Raw genomic sequence first — 19539 nt, 5'->3', positions numbered from 1 at the left:
AAGAGGTAGCCTCATTCCTTATGAGGGTATCTCAAATAAGAGATCAACTACAAGAACTAGGAGAAATAATGTTTGATCGAGAGATGACTACCACTGTGCTTTGTTGGCGCCTCGCTTGCACACCTATGTTAGTGTGGGAAAAATATTCAACCCCACAAGGTGTGATCTTGGTGGCAAACTAAGAGAAGGGGCTGTCACCTAATCCCGACTCTTTCTGTTAAAGCTCTCTCCTAGTTAAGCTAAGGGAAGTGGTCCCTAAGAAAGGTTAGTAAAGGAAATGTGAGGTTCTAGGAGACTAAAGTTAGAAGGAGTTACTCATCAAAGATAACTTGATTCCAAAATGTAAACAAACACATAAATATATGAGGAACATTCAATGATATAAAGTATAAATGAATGCCTCAAAGTAAATGACAAATGCTTACTCAGAATAAAATGCAAGATATAGTGATTAATAATCTTGCAAAATCAAATGTTAGACCAAAATGAGCATATAAATATCACTTTTGCAACTATAAAGGAAATAGTACTTGGAAGAAAATGCTCAAGTGACAAGATAATGACATCAATTAGTCATGAGCTAAATGATCATCAAAGTAAGAAATACATGAAATAACTTGAAATAACATTGCACGAATGAAGAATATTCCAAGCACAAGAACGCTAATAGTTGCAAAAGTAAAAGATCCACATTAATTGCATAAAAAATAAATGCTTCTTGAAATAAGGATGATATTTGCAAATAAGACTCAAATAAATCCAACATAGCATATGTAAGAGAATTGCATTTGCAAGTAAAGTAGATTTGTGATGTAGATGTGCTCTTGGTTTATTTTATTAGTTGTATTCTAAAGCAAATCTTCAATTGAACTCTTGTTCCCAGACCACACCCTTGCCTCTCAAATCCGAATCTCATAGTGAGGAGTCAATAGGAGTGGAGTGTTCCTAGAGTCTATACAACCAACTTAAGTTGGAGGTTGATTTTAAAGATGCTTGAGTGAAAGTGAAGGTGACAATGGCCAAAGTAAATTGCACTAACAACTTCAAAGGAAAATTAGAATGAAACCAACTAAATGATACTTGAAAATAAATTTAAATGGAGTTGTATGCTTGAATGCAAATGAAATAAGCATGAAATTGCAAAATTGCTTCCAAGTAAAGATGATCCAAAATAACTTATGAAACATTTTGCCAAGTAAAGAGATGGAAATGAGAAAGTGAACTAATCAAAGCTTGTAAAGTAAAGTCAGTACTTGCTTGTAACTTCAATGCACACAAAGAAAATTTGCTCATAAGCAAATATTGCAAGTTGTAGATTCAACAAAAGTAAATTGCATACAAGTGTTTTAACTTGAAAAGGAAATTAAAATTGCACAATTGCAAGTACTGGAAAATTGAAATGAAGACCTAATCTAGTTCATTATTTCAACAATGGAGTCAAAATGATCATAGCCATCGATTGACATGTGATCATGGTCGTTGGTTGCTCAACAAAAGATTATAAGATCAGGGTTGATGGGGTTGGAGAGACACAGTTGAGACACAGAGGGAGGCAATGTGAATTAGCCAATTGTAGAGAGAAAGGCGCTGTTCCAACCAAAGAGAGTCAATAGTAGGGTTTTCAGCAGTGAGAATTTCCAGAGAAATTGTCAGTAGGTTTTCCACCATTCCAGTGTCAGGAAGGGAGGCCGATTCAGCTAGTGCGAGTAACCAGTTTCCCCAATGTGTGTACTAGGAACAAAAATTCACTTCCAATGATGAGAAGAATCGCTGGAGGAGGTGTGAGTAGCTTCAGGAGGCAACAAGAGGAAGATCGAATTGTAGGAAAGGGTTTCCGGAGGATGTTCGAATTTTCTAGTGGCTATGGTGCGCATTTCTTGGCAGCAGTGCGAGTGCGAGTGGCTGGGATTCGGGAGGAGGCTAGTTTGATTTGTTGGAGGGAAAAGTAATTTCCTAGATTATTTTTCCAGTTGAGAAAATTTGTATGTCGGAGGTTTTCCATTCTACAACAACTAGTTGTAATTCTCTATTTTGCTAAAGAATAATATAAACCCTCATCTACTGCATTTGTTTTCCCTTTGGGGTTTTTCCAAGGATGATTGTGAAAAAATATTGGTATTGTGTGTGTGTGCATTATTTCTAAGTTCTAATATTTTATTTTCCACAACGTATTTTTATTTGTGAAGATTGCAATAGTGGATTGTTCATTATCTACCGTAAATTAATTTACAAAAGACAAATAAAGTGCATAAGTTAGGAGAATAATACCTAGTAGCTGCAATCGTGGAAATTTCACATGGTATCAGAGCATTTCAGATCAAAGAAGTGTTAGTTTTTGTAGCATCTGATAGGTGTTCTATTCTCGACTTTGGTTAGAGAGGCCAAGGAACATAAGATCTCCATAACCCGGAAAAAGTTTTAGGATAAAACACCTAGAGATGGCTCAATTGAGTTAATTAGTCAATAATTAAATATTATTAAATCTAACTTAGGAAAAGTGATTAATCAACGACAATTAATTGAGAAAGGTGAGAATTCTCTAGAATCTCACATGGATCAAGTTGGAGATGCTCTTAGCGATTGATGGGGATCTAATCATGGCCGTTGGTGAGCCAACAAGAGATTATAAGAGCAACTCGATGGGTAGATGGAGGATATAGTAGCGGTGCGTGTCATGTCACCTTTTTTATTTTTCTCTATAGAACAACCAGGATGGGTTTCCAGGGTATATGATGGCCGGGCTGTAAGAGAAGGATTACATCATCAGGGGTCTAGGGGGAGTTTGAGGAGTTTTTATGGGATCTGATGGCATTCGCTTGGCATATTCCATCATCCACACAACTTGCGTGTCATTCCGACAACTTTTAAAAAAATGGTTTATTACTGGGCTTGACTTAATTAATGTCACTTGAGGTGGCATTCTAGGTGGATCATTTGATGGAACGCCTCAATATAATAGCTCATTGGAATTGGAATGAGAAGATCTACAGGATGGGATGTTGAAAAGTGATATCCAGTGGCCGGAGAGAGTATGGCGAGTGATTTACCATTTTCCCAGGTGAAGATGACTTTAATTAGTCATTAATTAAAAAAGGGAAAATAATTAACTGGAGGAAAAGGGCCAAAGTGACTTAAGTGAAATAAAATAAAATTAAAAAGTCAGTTAAGATAAAGTCAATGGAGGAGCTTCTAGAATAATAATAAAATAATAAAATAAGATGCTTCTAGAGGCTTGGAGATCTATCTATGGAGTCTTTAAGAGTGTTAGAAAATCAGAAAGGAAGAAAGATTTTATTGTCTTGACAATTACTTGTGAAAATTATTATATTCTTATTAACTTCTTTTATGTTCTTCTTTTATCTTCTTTTCATCAAGCAACTGTCAAATCAAAAGCATGAAGATCCGTGACACCAGATATAGGCACTAAGCCAGGGCAAAACTCCTATGAAGGGGAAAACCCAGTCAAATTCTTCCACTAGTATATTCAAATCAAATTGAGACAATAAAAAACCTTAGACCTAGACAAAGAACCTCCTATCCACCAAGTCAACCTCCAACATGATTAACCAAACACCAAAAGTCAACTACATAAAAACTGCATCTGGTATAAAATTTTGGCCCCACTGCAACAAAATTTCGGCCTTGCTTCAGATTTGCAATTTTGGCACTCTCCGTAGCTGCAAAATCTCGCTCGCGTGAAGTAGAAACAAGAGAAAAGTTGGTCTTCTTATTTCTCTAGGGTTCCTCTTTCTTAGTTCTAGGGTTTCTCCTTCGTTTCTTGAAATTTCGCTCTTTTCTCCTTCTCTTGCAACTGCAAATCGAACTTGCTTACTTGGTATCCCAAATGAGGTCAAGTAGCTGCCATTATATAGTGGTTCGAGGCTCCTATTGAGGCTGAATTTTCTTCTTTGAGGCCGACTTGGTTGAGGAGGCGTATTTGACTCAATTTACATCAAAAATATTTTTTTTCTTGATATACAAAGCCTAAGAAGGGTCTATTACTTGATGACATGGACATGGACTCATGACATTAACCCTAGAAACCTACAATGGAGGCTTTGACCTAGAAATAAAGAAGGCATGAAATCCATGCTAATAAATAATTTTCTTTTATAAATAAATTTTCTTTTTCTTTCTTTTAACAATTACATCATGACTCAAATACAATTATGAAGATTGACACTATTTACATTCTTCAACATTCCCTGTTAACGAGGGAGGTATTCATAATTATACATACATATAGTTACAGGGATGAACTCAAAATGATATGTTCTACAAAGAGTCATAGCATACACAATGCTAACGATTACATACTGACCAAGGTATCTAACCAGTTCGGACTAAGGTGTTATCCAAGCTTCTGCCACTATAGGTACCATCAGGCTATAGTGCTAACACCAACCCACATGGATCTAGGTATCATATCCAAGGTCAGAGCTCCACAAGACCAACAAAACCCTCCCTCTTTGGGATCTGGACATTATCACAGGCCGACTATATGTCATCCCAAGCATCATACAAGCACCCAACCTAATATGCTTCATCTCTCCTATTAACTAAATCAGATATATCCACTAGTCCGAACATGCTTCTAAATATTCAAACTTCTTATTGCGAGATCCTGCACAATCACAACCCCAATTAGTAACAAACTTTCAATATATATATATATATAGATATATGCGTGTGTTATAGCACAAGCCTCCGGGGTCTTCAATCTTTCTAATGCTGCTTCAGGTCATCACAATATCCAAACTTATCTCTATGAAGCTTCTTTCTTTAATTTCTTCAGCAACACCAAACCCAACTTTAACACGTTTTCAGCATATCTAAGTTTTGTTTGCAACTTTATCAATTAAGAACAATCAAAGAATATTAGTCCTCTTGTCTACTTTTGTCTTGGATGCCCTACACATCCTCAAAGAGTATCGAATGCCAGATGATTACCCAATCCTCCCATTCTTTCTTCCCAAGTGAAGACAAGAATGTTGTGTCTATTACTTCCTCTCAATTGAGGAAGACATGCCCAAGTATCTTTTGACAAGGTACTTGTCCAAGTTCCTATGTAATTGGGAACTTGTTATAACTCCCTCTTAGATAGGGACTTTGTTGAAAAATCTAGGGCATGCATACTTAAGATGATTCTTCTTTACATGATAACAATTTGTGAAGCATTTAAACAATTTATATTAGCTTGATGATTACTTCATTATTAGCATGTGTTTGTTAACGTCATTAAACTGCTATCAAAACAAAAGAGACAAGAACACAAAAGTTTTGGCTTTCTGCCAGGGCCAAAATCTCTCCCTCTTGGAGAGGAAAAACCATGCGTAAATTCTTCTTATAGAGATTTCATTGACGAATACCAATACCATGAGCTTTGACATAATCTGCCTCTCCAAGACCAAACCATCAGTCCTCATCCTGTCACTGTTGAGATCACTATCTTCGTTGCACCGCAGAGGTCATCATCATCGTGATCTTCATCACTACTGCAACACCATGACCTTCATCCCTGTTGCATCATAGTTTTACTACTGCTGCACTTTGTATGAGATCACTGATCAATTAGATCAATATATATAGACGCAGTGATTATTGCTCTTTGTCGCATGTCAAGAGTCAAGACTACATCATATTCAATTTGAGTGTTGTGGTAACCAATGAGACTGTATGTCTCTTCTCATAGGTCTGCCGAGGGTTTCTTCCATCATAGAAACTCATTGAGATAGTATAGATCATCCTAACTATTGCAATACTTTGTGTTGATGTTGCTACAGGTATGTCGAGGGTATTCTATTCATGGTGACTGCGTCCTCATGCCAAGAGTCATCACTTCCCTTGGATGCCCAGATCACACACTACTTGATCTACTCTACCAGATCACACGTTGCCTGATCTATGCTCCTTGATCTACGCTGCCAGATCCACTCTGCCAGATCACACGCTGCTTGTTCTACGCTGCTAGATTCAAGGACATCACAGGTATGCCGAGATAGACATGCTAAGAGTGTCCAGAACCCAAATGATTGATGCGTCCTTTAATGTGGCCATGACTGCAACTAAAACCCAAAACACTGCACAGGCAATACCCTACTGCAAATTTTGACCTTGATTGCAGCTCCATTCATTGCGGCGTCACTGCGGCTCCACTGCGGCTATGACTGCAACTACCTTAAGACTTAAACCCATCCGAATATCATCGTGATATTTCTCCTTCCGAAACCCTGAACTATCTCCTTTCTGTAATGCAGATCTGCTCCTTTGACCATCCGAAATTTCAGAGAGAATTTGCGAGTTCTGTGTGTTTCTTTTGCGCAGATCCTAGCCACCTATTTATAGTGGTTTGTGCTCCAAAAATGAGCCGACTTAAACTTGTGAACCGACGTGACTTTTGCTCAAGCTGATGTGACTTTAATTTATGCATTTAATTTATTTTGTTTGGAGCTGACGTGAACATCTCCTTATCGTTTTGCTTGCAGACTTTGATAGGCTTGTTTTGAGGCATTGATCTTGGTCTTGGAGGGCTGCTACACTTGTTGAAGACTAGTATACATTTACATGGAATCATGACATGATTCTTTGACACGAAAATAAATCCTAAAGACATCAAGAAGAAGTCTTTTACCTAGAGACACTTCTTGCACATGAAACCCATGTAGCATGATTACAAAAATAATTTATTTCTTGTTATTCCATCAAATACAAAGATCATGTCATTATGAAGACCGAACCTAGTTACACTTTCTTCAACAGACTTGTCCATTCATCAACAACTTCTTCTTCGTGGTTCTTTAGCTGCTTGATCTTCTTCTTTCTTTTGATGTCATGAAGTCTTGGTTCGAACTTCCTTTTGGTAGGGCACCATCCATCGATCGCTTTCCTTCTTGGTTTGTCATGTCATTGCTTCCTTTGTGGAAAGTGGTCTTCTTGTCATATATCAGGATCTCTTGTTATCTGGCTACTCCTTTGTCATCTTGTCCATGCTTCAAAATACTCTTCTCATGGATGCTTCGTTGAGCTTGCTTGTTCCCATGTTTTGATCTAGTAGCCCTTCATGACTTCATCCTGATATTGCTTCAACATTCCTTTGCTTTTGCTGGATGGCTTCTTCATCACGACATGTTCGTTAGAGTAGAATTAGTTATCTACACCTTTCGTATCTCTAAGGTATTCATAGGTGTCAAGGGTCCTTTGATCTTTTTCTCCCTTTGTCAGAGTTGTAATGCCTTCTTTAGGGAGATGTCTTCAATGTATTTTGTCAGATAGTGATTCTTTGTGATCACGGTGTTCTTCACATGCTTTATCTCTTTCTTCATTTGCTTCTTAATTGGTCAACCACCTTCTACTTCTTGTGGGAGCACTTCTTCATTGCTTGCTTCTAGGACTAGTCAACGTTTCTTCTTCACATGCTTCTTAGTCAACAATTTTATACTCCTTATGTGAGTATTTCCTTTTGTTGACCTTCATTGTATTGTAGTACATGCCTTTGAGCATGTCATTGGTGAAAGAGATTCTTTCCTACTTGATCATGTTATAGAACTATTCCCATGACTCAATAATATACAAATGATAACATGACTAAACTTTGATGCATACATACCTCATCTTGATTCTCCTTTGATCATCTTAGCTTCATTTGGTTGTCCTTGGTGTGGTCCTTCTTGCTTCATCTTAGCTTGCCTGCATATCATCCTTTTCTTGAATCCCATGAATGGGATTCCCAATGAGACATCTGCTTTGGTTTATGAACCTTCTTTTGAAGATTCCATCATAGGATCTTAAAGACCCTTGCCTTGCAAATGTTTCTTTTCTTTTGATGATGGAGGTCTTCTAAGATTCTTAATCATGATCAATTTTCTTTCATCGTGGATGAGGTCCTATACTAGGTATGCTCCTTCTACATGAATATCTTGAGCTATATCTACCATGCTCCTATATTCTAGAAGATATTTCTAACCATGCATTTTGTTCTCATTATAAATGCTACTTCTACATGAGTGTTTGGAACTTTATGTACTTCATGCTTCTAGATTCTAGAAGATGTTTATGCAATTTTTATTTTATTCCTACATGCTCCTATCCTACTCAAAACCTTGAAAGAAGACTTTAAGTAAAGAGTTTGACTTAGTCATAGTAGAGATCCGGAGGATCTTCCTTCTTTTGCTTCTTTTCTTCTTCTTTCACCTCTTGAGTCATGTGAGCTTCTTCCCTCTTTCTTTTGTTGTTGTTGTCCTTCTTAAGCTTAGGACAATTCCTTTTGTAGTGTCCATATTCTTGGCATCCATAACATTGGATTTTGGACATATCTTTGTTGTTTGTTCTACGTTGACCAAATTTGCAAAATTTTCCCTTTCTCTTGGCCATGGTAGCAAATGCTTTCTCCTTTGATCCCACATCTTCCTTTTGCTTTAAGTCTGGTTTCCTATGTCTTGCACAGAGACCACATTTCACTGAGTGTGGTTGCTTCCTTCTTGGCATATATGCTTGATGTGAAGTTGCACCAATCCTTAGGTAGAGCATTGAGTACTATAGTTGTCATTTCTCTGTCAGACATGACTTCCCCAAGCTCTTGAAGTTGATCCCTCATCTCAGAGATCTTCATGAAGTAGGGAGCTATTCCTTCCTTTGATATCTTCATCTTGTACAATTCATTTCTTAGAGATATCACTTCTCCGGCTGTGGATACCGAGAATAGCTCTACTAGCTTATCATAAATTTCTTTTGATGTCTCAAATTTGGAGACATAAGGAATGAGAGAGTCCTTGATAGATTCTATTAGAATCCTTTGAGCTCTTGTCTCATCCTTATTATACTTGCTAAGGCTTGAGTTTGTTCCTTAGTAGAGATAGTGATATTCCCTTTGATATGTTCTAGAAGTTCATTCTCCTTGAGAAGTAGATCAATCCTCTTCTTCCATGCAAGAAAGTTATTGGTACCTACCAATTTGTTGCTTTCCTTGCAAAAAGACCTTGATGTGTATTTAGAAGGGGACATATACTTACTTGATAGATTTTGAAATGTAGTTGAATTTTTTTCTCCTTGAAGTCTTGATGGCTTGCTTTCCTTGAATCTTGATGTTCCTCAAGATGTTTTCTCCAAGTGGGCTTGCTTGATGATGATACTTTCTTGATGATTTGTGCCCTGATGTAGGTCCTTCTTTGATTTGCTCTTCTTTGTAGGTGCCTTTATATAAGGCTCTTCTTCTAGCTTTGTAGTCTCCCCTGATGAATGATAGATGATAGACCTTCTTTTCCTTGATGTGATAGAGACTTCTTGGCTTGATGCTTCAACTTTTGTAGATGTCCTTCCTTGATGAGTGTTCTTGAGATGCCCTTTCATTGATGTGTCACCTTAACTCTGTTACCGTGTTGAAGAATCTAGGGCAAGTTAGTATAGGGTGATTTTTCTTGACTTGATAACAATTTGTGGAGTCTTTTTACTTTTTCTTGTTAGCTTAATCTTCTTCTTCTTCTTATTAATGTATGTGTGTGTACTTCATCAAACTGCTACCAAAAACATAAGAACAAGAACACAAGATGTTGGCTCTTTGCCAGGGCCAAGACCTCTCTTCTCTTAGAGAGGAAAACCCTTTGGTAAGCTTCCCTTATTGAAGCTTCTTATTGATCAATGCCAAACCCTAGACCCTTGACAAGAATATCATCCAAGCACAAGTCAAATCCTTCCTTCTTCCTACACTTCGTACTCTTTCTTCCGACACTTCGTTCCCTAACACTTAGCCCTCCTACTTCTTTCGGCAACTGGTGATAGACCTTCTTATGCTTAGTTCTAGAAGAGATATTTCTTCATGATCCTTAGAGAACTCTTTCACACAAGATGATGCCTTCCTTCTCTTAACCAACCGAGCTCCTTGATGTGAGGTTGCAGACTTGATATGACAGCACTGCAGCTCTAGTTTTTCGCACGTGTGGGAGGTTTCCCTTAGCTTTTGACTCCTTTCTCCTTCGCTCGTGAGGGTCTCTTCTTCTCTTGAGTAGGAGGCCTTATAGGCCAAAGTTTATAGCCCAAACAAGAGAGATATGTCGCTGTGATGCGGCTGCTGTAATGACCGCATATTACGCTTCCTTTCCTCGCAAGTGTGACTGTAATTCACATTTAGAACAACCCTTTATCACTCAGTTTTGTCTCTTCCTTCTTTGCTGCACTAGAGGCTCCTTTTTCTCAACTTCTTTCACCTTTTCTCGGCTTCCTTGCTCGCTGATTTCAGAGGTATGAATTCTTGTCATTGAAGGTGTGGACAAACTCTATATATAGAGGACTGTCCCTCCTTTAGGCTGACTTGAGGACAATAACTTTACTTCTTTTGCATCGGAATTGCTTCTTTGATGATGTTGTTGCATGGAGAGGAGTTTGAATTTGCTTGGAGAGATATTCTTTGACTCCTATACAAATGTATACATGGTGTAACATGCCCTTAAGGTCTTTAACATTTTCTTTTGACCACTTGACTCACCTATAGCACTTAACATGTGCTAGACCTATTTCAATGAGCAAGAAACTCATTGACATATATTATAAAAATAATATTTCCTCTCTTGAGTAAGTACAAATATCAAAAGTACATTTATGAAGACGGACCTAGTTACATTTCCTTCAACATCTTTTCTCATCGATCTTCATTGTTTGGTAGCAGTTTTGATGATAAAATAACTCTATAATAATCAAGATAAGAAGTAGTTAACTATAAGTACATCAAGTTAAGTAAAAGAACGTCACAAACAATTATCAAAGTAAGAGAAATCACCCTAATCTAGCTGCCCTAGATTTCTCAACAGGGTATCTGAGCTAAGGTGACAACACAAGGAAAGACAACTTGAAGATCACTTCATTGAAGAAGGATACATAAGGACCAAGCATCAAGGAGGACTATTCATCACATCTCTTGGAAGAAGAAGAAGACCTCAAAGACCCTTCCTCCATTCAAAGAATGATTCTATACTTGAAGCATCTTGGGAAGCTTTCTCATTCAACAATCATCAACCATAGGAAGCAAGAAAGAACAATTCATCATCATGGTGATCTCCCTCTGTTAAAATTGGCAACTAGGGCCAAACTCCATGTGGGTCACCTTATTTATGGCAGCTGATAATTTTCCTAGATTCCTCTTGTCAAGAGGTGTAGGATTGATCTAAAGATCATCCGATTCCGATAAGTATTTATGGAGATATGAATTTATTTGTATTTACTTGAAAAATTGTCAAGGTTGGCCAACAGCGAAATGTGTGGCACATATGTCCAGCAAATCATATAAGTACAAGTGAGGTTGATTCATTATCAACTCATCTCATCTCAACTCATCTTCTCTCTCATAATATTATTGGGCAAGCAAGGACGAATTAGGGCAACTTCTCTCACGTGCAAGAAGAAGGACAAATTAGGGCAACATTGACTGAATTAGGGTAGCATTTAGGGCAGTGTTGACTTTCTGGGAAGCATTGACATTTCTAGGGTTATTTTATAGAGCGTTGACCAAGGGAAGACCTGCGCTGACTTTTTAGGCGCTGCATTGACCAACGTTGACTGGTTAGGGCTGACCGCAGATTGTTGAACTTTTGACTGCTGTTTTGACTGATTATTGTGGACTGTTTTGGGCTGCTGAAGATAGCTGTTGAAGACAAAGTTCTTTAAGTTGACTAGAAATCAATCCGGGGCTGTTTTGACCAAGTTTGACTTTGCTGATTTAGGGTTTGCTGTTGCTGTTATAAAATTACAGAATTTTGAATTGTACTATTTCTCTCTGCTAAACTATTGAAGATTAAAGAAGAATTGGTCAAAGGGTTTCCCCACATTGGGGTTTGTCCCTAGCTAGCTGCCACATCTTGTGTCTCTTGTCTTGGCTTGTTTTTTGTCGATCGTTTAATGTTCTATTTGCACTTTACTTTATGTTTATGTGATTGCTAATCAATGGCTAATAAAAAGATCTGAAGTAAACTACTCTAAGCATAGAACATACCATAATTTAACATGGTATCAGAGGTGAGGTGAAGACAATGCCCAAGCAAAAGCAAGAGCTAGAGCAATCACTGAAGGCTGTTGAAGTAATCTTAAAGAAGTCATGGGGTCCTCAACGCACTTCCCCGCTGAAGACAAACTCTGTGAGAAGTCTGACTATCATGGATGGAAGATGTCTCTCGATTTGACGTTAGAAGAACAGGAGGTGTTGGACCATGTGAGAGGCAGAATTGTTGAGCCTCCATCAAATGCATCCGTTGCTGCAAAGAACAAGTGGACTAGGGGAGAAGTCAAGGAAAAGATCATTCGGGACTCTATCGACAGGCGCTTGGTGGCCTATGTTTCTGAGCTGACCACCTCCAAGGAAATCCATGGTAGACTGGTGAGTTTATTTAAAGTTAATGATGCAAATCAAGTTTTGCTCCTTAGAAATAAGCTGAAGGAAATTAAGAAGGGCAAAGATGAGAGTATGCAAGCATATTTCTTAAGGATCGCCGAGATCAAGAATGATCTCCTATCTATTGGGGAAGTAGCTCCTGACAGGGAAATGACCATCACAACTCTCGGAGGGTTGGCACTTGAATGATATATATTCAGGACTACTCTTCTAAACAATAATGTAATTCATGGATTTGAGGAATTGATGGCAAGATGCATTCAAGAAGAAACAAGGATGGAAGAGCAAGAAATGCCCGCACTTAAAGGCAATTCCTCTGCCTTTTCTTCTCATGCTAAAAGAAGAAACCATTCAAGGGCTAAATCCAAAGGAAAGGCCAAACTGAAAGGTGGAAGAAAAGGATGATGTTACAATCGCAACAAAAAGGGCCACTATGCGAGGGAGTGCCCTGATAAAAGGGACTCACACCATGACGATGACCAAAATCACTCTCAAGGCAATCAAAGGAATGGTAGGTCCAATGGCAGAGGTAAAAGGAATGCTGGAAATCAAGGAAGAGGTCAACCCTTCAAGAAGGCAAGAAACTCTAGGCATGAATCTAACGTTGTTAACAATAAGCAAGATGAATATTATCTACCAGCGACCCTCTTTACTACTGCTCCCCCGGACTCGCTGGGAAATTGGCTTATTGATAGTGGTGCCTCAAGGCACTTCATTGGTTACAAAGAAGCTCTCTCTAATCTAATAGAGAAGGAGACTGTTGACCTCTACTGGTCAACTACCCATGCAGTACCCCCCCCTTTTCTTGGCAGAAAGGGGCAGCACCTGATCGACGTGTCCGTGCCATCCTGCAGTCATCAGCAGTTTCATCATTTTAATTGTAAACCCAGTCTGCATGTATGAATTGTAAATAATCTTAGCAGATATGAGTCGTGTATGTAAATTGCCTAGGTGGACCTAACTTTCTAGTGGTAATCTACGTCCCGGAAGGTTTTTCGTCTCACCGATCCATGATCGGCAGAGTTTTCCTTCAAACCTGACCCCAAAGCCGGGATGGATTTTGTCATTAGAACTTTAGGAGAATCCTAGTGTGTTAATCTGCTAGATTATAGTTGTGTCGCAGAAACTGGGTGATTTGTGAGGGTCTATGTTAAAGGGGTTTTTCCCCCTTAAGATGTAAATTGTAAAAGTCATCATGAAATGTGTCTTGAGGGTTGAAAAATGTTTTAAATCCCCTCATAGGTCTTAGGTCCTAGGTCCTAGGAGATTTTTCCAAAGGCTTAGTTCGAGGATCCATTTTAAAATGAATTAAGAAATTAAAAAATAAATAAAAATAATAAAATAATAAAATCAATAAAAATTAATAAAATAATTAAAAAATAAAAAAAATTAAAAAATGAAATAAATAAAAAATAATAAAAAATTATAAAATAGAGCAAAAACCCTAAAATAATAAAATAATAATATTTTAAGTGAATGCATGCAAAATATTATTTTTTAATAATTCGACGGATGAGATCAAGAGATGTCTTGATCCTCATCAACGGTCGAGATCATTTCGCCATGGATCACTCGAACTAGCCGTTGGAGTCATTTCCTTTAAGTAGGGTGCTAGAGGTCAGTTCAGAAAGAGGGAAGAGGATCTGTGAGTCTGATACTGAAGAAGCTCTCTTGTAAATCTGTTTCTGGTTAATAAAAGAAGACTTTGGGGTCCATATCTTGCTGGTGTTACTCTCTTGAAATGCTGTGAGATTGTTTAATTTTCTGCATATTTTCTTTTCAGCCATTAATAATAGCTTTTTGTAGAGTATTGTGGGCACAGGTATCTTGTCCACTTGCTAGGGTTTGAGTGCTGTTAGGGTTTCTGAAGTAATGGCAGGTATCTCCATTACTGTTTGAGATCTAGCAGCATTTTTGCCCTCTTTATTAACGGTTGTTTTGAGCTGTGCAGAAAACATTTTCTGAAGGAATTTTGTGGGCGTTCGGGGAAGTTCTCGGCTGAACCAACCAACTCCCGCATGCATTTTTTGCTGAGCCCAGTTGGATTTGATCCTGGGTCTATCATTCAGTTTTATTTTCTGATTTGCATGAGAGATTTTCTGAAGTTCTCCATAGTGAAAACCTGAAATTTTTATTCCTTAAAATATTCCTGTACTCATTGCTGAATCTGGCTGTCAAGAGGGCCAAAATCTGTAAATTATTAGGCTGATCTAGGGTTTTAATATTTTTGCTTAATGCAGTTTTCATTAGGGTATTGTTTTCTTTTGTGATTGCAGGTATAGGGTTTTGTCTCTTTGCAATAATGGGTCACGTGATCTAGAGGTTTTCGGGGTTTCATCAAACAAATTTTGAGCCAAGCATACTACCGTCAAAATTGACACGCCGACACATTGTGCATAAGCAGCAGATTTCAACGTGAGGCATTCTTTGGTTGCTGGTTTATATGTGCGTGAGATTGCGTCCTACCTGCAACCCTCGGAACTTGGATCTGTCACCACGAATTCAAGCAAGTCTTCCACGTCTCAGCATTTACAAGCCAATTCTGCCGCCTACAAATTCTCTGCATAACCAAAGACAGAGGGTGATTGTGTGGGCATCGAAATTTTTTTTTTATATACGCCGGCAGCTGTATATCTTTTGACGGCTCAGAAAGCGATTTCCTCCTTCCGCCGTTTCCTTTCTACGTCCAAGTGTGGCTATTCAGCGTGGAAAGGGTTCAGCCACTTTGACGTGATCCGTTGTCGCCGCCAGTATACCTGCATTCCCAACTCGATCCACAATCAATACATGTTTTCAACACTGATTGAACCTACATGTGAGGAATCGGAGCTACAGTCCACGCCCAGTGCAGCATCGTGTTTTCAACATCTCGTGGGAATGACTGTATGAAAGGGTTACTCCAGCAATCGTGTTCAAGCTGCCGACAAAAATGTCTTGTCATCAGACCATCACGCAGAGCGTAAAGCTAAATCAAACGCCGCGGGCCAAGTCACGCATATTCACGCTTCGGCTGAGTATCAATGTTCCAGCTTCTTGGGTTTTACACATCTGCGCAGGTAAGTTTCAATCCGAACGCACGTACGGGAACAGGTAACAAAACCTTTGTGGTAAATCGTGTTCATTTGCATTCATCGTTTCTCAGGGTTACGATCTCATCGTCTGGTCACCATCTCATGCCATTCGATTGTCTAGGGTTCACGCGTAGCTGCGATTCTGATCGTATTTTTTAAAATGTATCAGTCCTGTGTGGTATAGTGTTTGAAATTTTTGTTTTGGTAAAGCATATAGATTAGCGTAGATTTTTTTTTAAAAATTTCATTTCAATCTATTTTAGTTTAGGGTTTAGCTTCGATTTTAAATTTTATATTGGTCAGATTTTATTATTTCAAATAAAAATGAAAAAGGTTAAGCGTAGTTAAATTTTGATTTAAATTTTGTTTTAATTAGACTCTAAGTTTAAAATTTCATAATTTTTAGATTTTTTTGTTTTTTATAATATGAAAAAATAAAAAATAAAAAAGAAGATTTATTTATAAAATATTTTTTTGGCTTAGTTAGAGTTCGATCTTTTTTATTTGTTATAATTAGATTTTGATTTGTTTTAACCAGTTTTGTTTTAAATTTAGATTTTAGATTTTAATTTTTCTTTTAAATTTTGAAAAGCATAAAAATTTTGTGGAAAATTATTTTTGCCAGATCCAGTTATTTTCGGGAATTACCATCTTTCATGCTGAGATCTAAAATTTTCAAGTCGAGATACGAATACGATATCTGGTTAATGATTTATGACTCGTGGTGGTTTAAAGCATTCATTTTTTTTAATTTTCAGTTGCTGGATATCGTTTTGGTCATTGTGATTTAGCTGATATCTTTTGATGACAAATGATTGCTGTTCACGGTTTATGTTTTTTTTATATCATTTAACAAGTAATCATTTTAATAACAATCTTTTAAGGCACTGGTCTGCTCAATTAATTAAATCATTTTAGTGCTTATCTTGATCGTGTCTCGTGTCTCCCAACCAACTGGTCGACAGTTGGTCTCATCATCTCAAAGGGACTACCCCCCTTAGCCGCGGGAGACAAGCTTAAACGGAGGGATCGGGGATCAGAGTGACAGCCCCCGGTCTGAGGGTTGTCGTGTCAATCCGCGCGACAACAGAGACCAACCTGGAAATTGTTCTTGGGGACAACTCAAAATATCTTGTGAAAGGCGTAGGGAATGTCACTCTTCAATTAAATCAGGGAAATACAATTCATTTACATGAAGTCCTATATGTACATGATCTCAAAAAGGACCTGATGTCCATTTCGGCAGTGGAGGATAAAGGCTACAAGGTGGCCTATATCGATGGGAAGGTACATGTATGGAAAAAGAACTTTAAAGATGCTTTCACTCTTGGGTTTCGAGTTGATTCACTATATCAGGTCGGAGGAAGTCCGCTGGGTGTCATGTCTTGTGACACATCTCTTCAGTCCGAATTATGGCAGCGGAGGTTTGCTCACCTTCATTATAAAGCTCTACCCGATGTGAGAAAAATGGTGACTGGGATGCTCGAGTTCAAATTAGAGCAAGAAGGTGTATGTCCGGGATGTGTCAAAGGAAAGCTCAAAAGGGGACCATTCCCCTCAAGCCAAAGCAAGACCTCTGATATATTCCAATTAGTTCACTTAGATATATCTGGTATGATGCCTGTGAACTCCTTGGGAGGATATTTATATTACCTCACTTTTACATATGATTATTCTCGCAAGACTTGGATATACTTCTTGAAAAAAGATGAAGTGTTCTCTTGGTTTCGTCACTTCAAAGCCTTGATCGAGAATCAAACCGAAAAGAAGATCAAGATCTTAAGGATTGATAATGGGACTGAGTATGAATCCAATGAGTTCCATGACTTTTGCAAAGAGGCTGGCATCAAGAGGGAGACTACAACACCATATACTCCTGAGCAAAACAGTGTGGCAGAAAGGAATAATCGTACGATTGTGGATGCTGTCTGTGCTATGCTCCATGATCAAAGACTTCCGAAGTTTCTATGGGTCGAAGCTGCGAATACTGCCGTATATGTGCAAAACTGATGCCCTCATCAAGCATTGGGTTCCAAGACTCCTGAAGAGATGTTCACTGGTAAGAAACCTGACATATCTCATTTTAGAATTTTTGGAAGTCCTGTATATTTTCATGTGCCGAAAGAGAAAATGAATAAATTGAGTGCATCTGGAAGGAAAGGAATCTTTGTGGGCTATAGTGAAAATACTAAGGGCTATAGAATCTATGTGGCTTGTCAAAGGGAAGTTGAGATTAGCCATGATGTCACCTTTGATGAAGATATGGCTCTTAGCAAAGTTGACAATCTTCCTACTCTAAGGGAACCTAAAGAAGTGGACACCAGGAAACCGGAGGAAAAGGAAGATGAGACGATGCCCGATGTGGAAGAACCTATGGATCCTATTGATCGCCCTTCACAAGAGCCTTCCTCTTCTAGGAAGAAGCCTTCATGGCTTATGGGGACACTTGATGATGCTGAAGGATACATTGCACCCAGAGGGACTTTCCGGGAAAGTAAGAAGCTGACCAGGTATCAGGGATACTTGACCATCCTGAGCACGATCATCCAAAATGAGCCTTCATCATTTGCAGAAGCTGTTAAGCATCAAGTCTGGAAGGATGCTATGACTGAGGAATGTGAGTCCATCATGAAAAACGATGTCTGGGATGTGGTCCCCAAACCCCAAGACAAAGCCATTGTCACTTCGAAATGGCTTTACAAGATAAAGCATGGAGCTGATGGAAGCGCTGAAAAGTATAAGGCTCGTTTTGTCGCTCGTGGCTTCTCTCAGAAGGAAGGTATAGACTATGACGAGATATTTGCACCTGTTGCCCGATATACCACCATCCGCTCGATCATAGCCCTTGCTGCTTCGCAAGGATGGAACCTACATCAGATGGATGTCAAGACTGCATTCTTGCATGGTTCAATCAAAGAAGAAGTCTATGTGGAGCAACCCGAAGGATTTGAGATTCATGACCGGGAATCTCACATGTGCAGGTTGAAGAAAGCCCTCTACGGGTTGAAGCAAGCACCCGAGCGTGGTATGAGAGGATCAATAGCTACTTGATGAAGTTGGGATTCACTAGGAGTTTAGCCGACCCTAACCTTTACTTTAAGGTTGAAGATGACAAACCTCTCATACTGGAGCTGTACGTTGATGACCTCTTTCTAATAGGTGCATACCCTCTCATTCTCAAATGTAAGAGGGAGTTGGCTTCCGAGTTCGAGATGAAGGACCTAGGACTGATGCACTATTTCCTAGGACTGGAAGTCTAGCATAAACCAGGCGAGATTTTCCTATCTCAAGGAAAATATGTGGTGAAAATATTGGAAAGATTCGGAATGGTGGACTGCAAGCCCGTGACTACTCGATGGAGCTTGACTTCAAGAAGTTAAGTGGTAGTGTTGTCGGACCTGTTTTAGAAAATGGTACCGAGTATCGTCAACTCATTAGAGCATTGGTGTTCTTAGTGAACTCTCGTCCTGATATATGTTTTGCAGTCAACACGTTGAGTCAACATATGGTTGAGCCTCACCACACACATTGGATTTGTGCTAAGAATCTGTTGAGATATCTTCGTGGCACAATCACTCATGGGTTGAGATACACTGTCGGAAATGTGAGACTACATGGATATATCAATGCTGATTGGGCAGACAGTGTGGTGGACCGAAAGAGCACTTCTGGGTGCTATTTCTCTTTGGGATCTGCTTCGATATCCTAGATGAGCAGGAAGCAAAAGTCGGTGGCTTTGAGCACCGCCAAGGCAGAGTACATTGCTGCTAGTATGGCCTCTTGTGATGTGGTCTGGTTAGGGAAGCTCTTCAGTGAGCTGTTTGGATTTACATTGGATACTACCGTGATCCTATGTGACAACCAGAGTAGGATTGGTTTATTAGAGAATACCGTATTTCATGATCGCTCCAAGCACATCGATATCAGGTACCACTATATTCGGGATATGGTGCAGCGGGGAGCAATAAGGCTCCATCATATCGGTACAGATGAGAAGGTCGCTGACATTCTAACGAAGCCCCTGAGAAAGGTCAAATTCTCGACTTTCCGAGAACGACTTGGTGTCATTGAGAGACCCTCTTATGAAGGTCATGT

At 38.9% G+C, this 19539-nt stretch overlaps 1 protein-coding gene across 5 annotated transcripts in view; it reads left to right on the top strand.

The window, feature by feature from the left end:
* Nucleotides 1-19539, top strand: part of LOC149181706 (uncharacterized) — a 392914-nt gene that overhangs the window by 140395 nt on the left and 232980 nt on the right. The window lies entirely within an intron of this gene.

The sequence above is a fragment of the Pinus tabuliformis genome, chromosome 3_2 (genome assembly GCF_031772625.1).
Source record: "Pinus tabuliformis cultivar Carrire ecotype Pingquan chromosome 3_2, CPIR1, whole genome shotgun sequence".
NCBI classification, from domain to species: Eukaryota; Viridiplantae; Streptophyta; class Pinopsida; order Pinales; family Pinaceae; genus Pinus; species Pinus tabuliformis.
Note: the sequence above shows the minus strand (reverse complement) of the source record. Positions and strands in the feature narration are given on the sequence as shown.